The 6996-nt window shown below is 44.8% G+C and overlaps 1 pseudogene; it reads left to right on the top strand.

Moving 5' to 3' along the window:
- Positions 1-5416: 5416 nt before the first annotated feature.
- Positions 5417-6996, top strand: LOC134483680 (zinc finger CCCH-type antiviral protein 1-like; annotated as a pseudogene).

Genomic DNA, 6996 nt, shown 5'->3' with positions numbered 1-6996 from the left:
AAAGTACAGAAGAGACTAGCCTCCTTCTACAGGCCAACTTGGCATAATGAATTCTTTTGATAGAAAGCAAGATAATTATCTTAATCTATGCAGTTTAATGCTAACAGCACCATCCAATACCTAGGATACTTTCTACTGACATGTGTGACATGAGACAAAACAGTCCCTGTCATCCCTCACCTGAATAAACTTCCTTAGAGGACAGTGTAGTTGGAGGGTCCTTCTTTCCTCTCTAAGACACAGAAACATTTCCAGTCTTCGGACAAGTGTGTCAGCCATTGTCCAGTGACTGTCTTGAGATGTCCACATTGTCAGCTGAGTGTCTTCATCCAGCCTGCCCTGGAATTGGCTGTTGGCATCTTTATAATCACAATTAACTGTAAGCAGGGTCAGATTTTGGGGGTTAACCAGTCTTGAGTTCCACAAATTAGCATTAAATCCAAGCAGAATTAGGCCAATACACTACAGGGATTTCTTTAGTTTTGTTTTGGTGTAAGTTTTCATTTACCTTTTCACTTTTTGATTTTGGCTACTTTTTTACTAATTGGTTATTTTATTCATTTATATTTCAAATGTTGTCCTGCTTTCCAGACTCCCCTCATCAAATCTTACATCCCATTTCTGCTCAGCTTTGCCTATATGACAGTGTTCCCCCACCCACACATATCCATTCCCACCTCACAACTCCAGGATCTGCTTTTGGTGGGGCAACAGGCCTCAGTGTAGTCAATGGCCTCCCACCACATGGATGCCACTTAAGTCAATCCTCTTCTACACAGTTACCTAGAACCATAGACCCATCCTTGCATACACTTTGGCTGGCAGTTTGGTCCCTAGGAGCTGGGGGATGGATGACAGAGGGTCTGGTTAGATATTAAAGACCAATGATTGCTGCTTTCTTGTCTTTTTCTGGTTATGGGTGAAATTATGTTTGTGTGCTTCTCTTTTTTGAAATCATTGAAAGATTATTAATTTCTTGGTTTTTCTTGGGTATAGTTTAGCTCATTGTCCTGCAGTTTTTCCTATTATCCTCGGTTATGCCTTCTTAGTGAAAAAATATTGTTTAAATTTGGTTTTGTCATAAAATATCTTGGTTTCTCCATTCATGGTAATTGAGAATTAGGCTGGGTATAGGAATCGGGGTCTGCATTACATCTGTCCAAGATTTTCTGGCTTTTGGAGTCTCTGTTGAGCAATCTGGTATAATTTAGATAGGTCTGAATTCATTTGTTACTGGATATTTATACATCACCCTGTTTAATATTCTTTCTTTGATCTGTGCATTTAGTATTTTAATTATTATGTGAGTGGAGGAAATTTTTCTGGTTAAATTTATTTTGTGTTCTGTAGGCTTATTGTACCTTTATGGCCTTTTATTTCTTTACCTTATGGAAGTTTTCTGCTATGATTTGTTGAAGATGTTTACTGGACTTATGAACTGGTAATCTCAATTCTCTTCTATATCTCTTATCCTTATGTTTGGACTTTTAATTGTGTCCTGAAATTCATGGATGTTTGGATTCAATAAACCATACATGTTTATCTGAGATGGGTGTTTTGTGCTTTGTGGGTGACCTCCTTTACCCAACTGTTCCATTCAGTAGCACGTTGGATAATGAGACTTGGTCAGGAATGGTGACCTCTTCCCATAAACTATATGAAAATAGGGAGGTGACTTTATGTGTGTCACGTATCAGTAGTCTCCTGGGTGGTTTTGGTTCCCAGTTGGCCACATGCAACAGTTTCAAAAGCCCAGGATTGATGTCCCTTGGGATTCCCATGATGATGCACACAGACATGACAGAAAAAGATCAGAATTCACAGGACAGTACTTGATTTAAGTAATAGAGAGAACATTACTAAGTTATGTTACAAAATATTTGACCACACTGTGATCTCCATGAATGCAATATTTAATGAAAAACGATTGTGTGGTATAGCATCGCCAGGGCACAGACATTTAATGAAAGAGCTCTTTGTTTACTGTGAGCATGGACTTTAATATTGTTCAGCTCACCTATCTCACTCCTTTACTGCAAAGCTAAAAGGGCACTTAGGTCTAGAGCAGATCAAGGCACAACTTGATAAGAAATGAAGATAACTAAGGCAATGGAAAGTCTTTCAGTTGAAGGATTTTTAAGAAAGTGTGCAGAGGGAGCTACAACGCTCTTCTTCTGGGGGAACAGTGAATTAGGAAGGACAGTAGGGAGCTTTACTTAAATACAGCATCTGACTCCTGAGACTTCATTGGTAAAATTAAGGTCTGGAATTTTGCGTTGTAAAACAACACATTGGCTCTGCAGGTTTTGGCAAGAACCATGGACAGAGAGATCACGCCAACTGGGAACAATCTGAATAGAAATCGGGTTTCTTAAGTCATTGGAGAAGTCCTCAAGGAGAGAGGAATGAATGGGTAGCACCATAATAGAAGGCTTTAGGATCTCGTACAGTGCTACTCTAGATGCCTTGAAAATAGAAGCAGAAAATGTAAAGCTAAAATGACTTCACAGGAATTAGCTCAATTCTCATTATGATTATTTCATATTGGAATTTTATACTTGATTCATTCTTTAAAAGTTTTAAAATAAGAGCCTTCTCTTTTAATGCGAGGCTGTCTTAGAATCACAAAATGCTTATACCTGTCTGGCACCCCGCATCTAACACTATCAGGATAGAAATTCTACTTTTAAATGCATCACCATCCACAGCTTCCATTTAACCAGCAGGTGTCCATGCCAGGCAGACACTGAGCAGGTTGTATGCTCTGTTAATCTCCACAACAACCCAATTCAGCAGAAACACCTCCATTTTACAGGTGAAGAAACCACAGCTCAAAGGAAATGAGTGTCAGGGTCCCATCAGTCTCACTGGCTGTCACTCAGACACACATCCTTCTCTGTAAAGGGAAGCCATGGGCCTGATGTGGGCTGTGCAAGCTGACTCTCCTGAAGCGATCCATGCTATTCTTGACCCTGGAAGAATTTAAGACAAGGTGACCCACAGACTCCTGGGATAGATTCTGCCTCTTGGTTCTAGGGTGGGACACAGTATCCCTTGCTGTGGGTCTCTACTCATCTGAGGAGTCTGTTCCCATGTGTCAGCTTATATGGCAGTGGCCTCAACATTACTAGTGCTGGAACCCTTTAATACAGCTCTTCATACTGTGATGATCCCCTCCATAAAATTATTTCATTCCTACTTTATAAGTGATATTGCTACTCTTATAAGGCATAATATGCAAGGTATCCTATATCAAAGTATCTGCTACATAATTTCTGTGAATTGATCACAACTCACAAGTTGAGAAAATTGCCCTGTAAATTTTTTTTTATGGAAAAGCCTTCATCTCAGAAAGACCTGGAGCAGTTGTAAGACCAGAGACACCCTGAAGTAGTGACAAGTTTTAGCAGACCCAAAGGCTGCTTGCCTTAATGACAAAAGAGATTGCTGGCTAACGGCACAATCTGAAATCACTGTCCTCAGGACATTTCTTACCTCAGTTTTCCCCCATTACAATGTCTGTCACCTTGTACTTATCTGTCCAGGAAGCCAGTCCCTGTAGTCTCTAATACAGACAGAATGTTAAAGGCAAGAATGCTTTCCCTCTGTTGGCCCACAGTCACTTCTACAGAAGTAAGTTCAAATCCCCTGAGGGTAAATGTGTGTCTCTCACATGTGTGTGAGACTTGAAATGGTATCCTTTTGAGTTGACAAAAACCTACACTCACATCAGATTTACAACTGATCAACAATTATTTTCATGAGAACACAGAGGCTGGCCAGGCCTGCAGAGTCAGATCCCCTCCCTGCCTGGGATCATCCCACCCACAGCAGACTTAAGCTTCACCTATCAGCTGTTATCAGAAAAATGTCACCTTAAGATTCTGAGTCCACATCTGCACAACCTCTGAAGTTGTTCAATGGCTGATATGGGGGTTTGTTCCAGGTTAATATCATTCTGGCCTCTTCTCTCCCCTGGGCTGCCCTCTGTTCTCTCAGGTCTGTTGGTCTTGGAAGGACCTGGGTTCAACTCAAGGCCTGGGGGGGAGGTGGGGAGGACCTTTTGATGTGGGAATCAGTATGGATCAAGGATGTAGCCCCACTCTGACTGGGCAAGTAAGCTCCAGGAAATCTTCTCCAGTCACACAGCTGGGTCATGTGTGAGCCAACAACTGTTTAAAAGCTGTTTAAAGAGCTCCTTGCTTTCTCCTGGAAGAAACACTCAGGGGTTGACTGTCACTTCTGAACCTTCTGTTCTCTGTCACTTCTCAGAAGGGGCACTTTGCTCTAACTCCTCCATGGGACCCACCCAGCATTGTGTCTGGAGGATCCTATGGTGTTGCAGCTCTGAGCTGGGAGGGGTAGCTCTCACACTGACTTGAAGAAGCCTGTTTTCACAGCTGATCTAGATCTGAGGAAAAGATGCTTTTAAAGAAGCATGTGAAAGTATCTCCTGCAGGAGAGCCAACCCTACAGGGAAAGTCACACAGGACAGGGAAAAGGGGCTTCCCAACTTCCACGGGGCGGGTGAACCAGGGAGGGCACAGGATGGTTGGGGAGTTTATGAAAAGCCTGCACCTCCCTGAAAGTCTTCCAGAAACCCTACATCCCACCACTATCCCAGGCTCACAGGTGAGGCTCAGCAAAGCCTGCCTCCTACTGGGGTTCTGCAAAGTAAACCTGAAGTGGTGAACTGGGGAAAACACTTCAGGGGAGGGGGAGACACAAGTCCCCAGGGCCAAGCCTGGCATCTATTCATTTGTCTCTGGCTTCCAGGTGTTGCCTAGTACAGGGCTTGGCGAGCCCGGATCTCAGAAGTCTTTGGCCAAAGAAGTGAGAGCCAACAGGGCAGTGCAAACCAAGGCAGGGCAAAGCAGAGCCAGGCAGAGCAAAGCCAAGCTCCACCAGTCAGCTGATAAGCTATGGGCATGCAGGACCAGCAGGAGCAGGGCTAGCCCTTGCCCTTCTGGCAGGGCGTCCGAACCCAGAGGTGATGTGAAGAGTAGTGGAACTCACAGCCACTTGTCCTCCAGCTGTGTCTGCCATTGCAAGGTGAGCAAGAAGTCTAAGAGGCTCCCGGGATCCACCTATTTCCGGACCACCATGTACTCGCCATTGTCCATGTTGAAGGCTGTGCTAGCCGCTGCAGAAGCCCCGTGGACAGGTAGAGCAAGCACAACTGGTTGGCAACCACCTTGGGCGCCTGTGGTGAGACCCAGGCCAAGTGGCCACAGAGGGATGCCAGTAAGCCTGGTCCCAGGGCTAAGCCTGCTCAAACAGAGGTGGCTGAAGCTCTGCTGGTCCCTCCCACCGCGCATGCCCCACCCCTGGCAGGCTGGTGCTCTCTGTGCCTAGCTCCCCCACACCTGCAGCTCCCAGCCACTCAATGAGCCTCACTTTATTCTTGTGAGCCATAATGGCTTCTCATAAAAGCTCATTGTGAAAGTGGATTGATAAGATGAAATCCTTAGAAGAAAACTTGAGAGACTTATGAAAACAAACAAGAAAGTTCTCTTCCTAGTAGCAGCCTGGCAGTTCCAAACTCAGGGCACCTCATGTCCAGGCTGGAACTCAGCATGCATTGTTGTGGAGAACCTGTTTGCTTAAGGCACTTGCTTCCCATTCATTCTCCTGGGAGGATTACTTTAATTTTTTAATTTTTATTGGATATTTCTTCATTTCCATTTCATGTGTTATCCCACTTCCCAGTTTCGATTTTCCATGAGACTGGAGACCAGGCAGGGATCACTCTGTAGGTGATGGCTACTACTGAAGCCTGTGGCTTCAATCTCAAGTGCAGCCAGGGACCCTGCTACAGATTGGCCAAAACTCTGTAAGCTTACTCTGCTTGGTCAGTGCCACTATGCACAGTCCCAGAGAAACCTCTGCAAATATTCTCACCAAGTTCTTTAGGAACAAAGCTTCCAGGTCCTAAAGAATCATGAGCTCTCTGGGCTTATCCAAGACCTGGTCATCTTCCTGGTACAGAGCAATGCTTTTCTGGTGCAGGAGTTACTACAAAGGAGACAGCCATAAACAGATCTGCTTGAAGCCACAGGCATGCAAGACAGCCCAAGTCTGTGAGCACTTCACCCAGGGCAACTGCAGTTACCTCAACTGTCTCAGGTCTCATAACCTGATGGACAGAAAGGTGTTGACCTCCGCGTGACTGAGCATGGTCTGAGTTCTGATGGGGTCCAGAACATCCAGGACATCTGCAACAACAAACACATTAGGAGGCGACCCACAGCCATGAGAGCTCCCTCTCCACATCACAGAGGCAGGTCACAGAGAGACAGAGCATAAGCAGAGACGGCTTCCTTCCAAACAGTCTAGGATTTCTCTCACATGTCTCATTTTGGCATCTGGTTCATCTAACCCAGATGTCACTAGCTGTAATGATTCCCTGGAAGATGTGTCTACAGCTGTCACTCAGGAGGTCAAGAACCCGGGGACCCAGGACTCTGCACAGCTTTCCTTGGTGTCATCTAAGGCTGCTGGTGTCTGAGGACCCAGTCACATGAGAGCAAGCCAGGGGTTTTCTGAGAATGGAGATCTGGATGGCTTCTTTTCTAGGAATCCTACTGATTCGTTGTAAGCTCCTGCCTCCTCTGCTGGCTTTCCTCTTGATGCAGCAAAAAGAAATGAAGTCATGTCCTTGAAAACAGGCATGCCTTCTAGACACTGCAAGGAGGTCAAGAGAAAGAATGAGGCTCCAGATTTCGATTACATCCCATTTTAAATGGTTCTATTGATGGGGTGACAATGGAAAAAGCAACAGACTCAGGAATTCTAGGTAAAAGGGTCATAGTCAACTGTCTAGAGGAAGTGATACTACCTAGCAACCATTGGATGAGTGTGGGTAAGTCCCATCATCTCCACAAAGAACAACTGTCGGTGTCCAGGACATGCATTGCTGCATATTACCTACGGAGGAATGCATATTACCTACATCTGCCCATAAAACCCCGAATTGCTCTCATCAAGGAAGGATAA

The sequence above is a fragment of the Rattus norvegicus genome, chromosome 19 (genome assembly GCF_021556685.1).
Source record: "Rattus norvegicus strain SHRSP/BbbUtx chromosome 19, alternate assembly SHRSP_T2T, whole genome shotgun sequence".
NCBI lineage: Eukaryota > Metazoa > Chordata > Mammalia > Rodentia > Muridae > Rattus > Rattus norvegicus.
The sequence above is the reverse complement of the archived record's forward strand: the minus strand, read 5'-3'. Positions and strand labels throughout refer to the sequence as shown.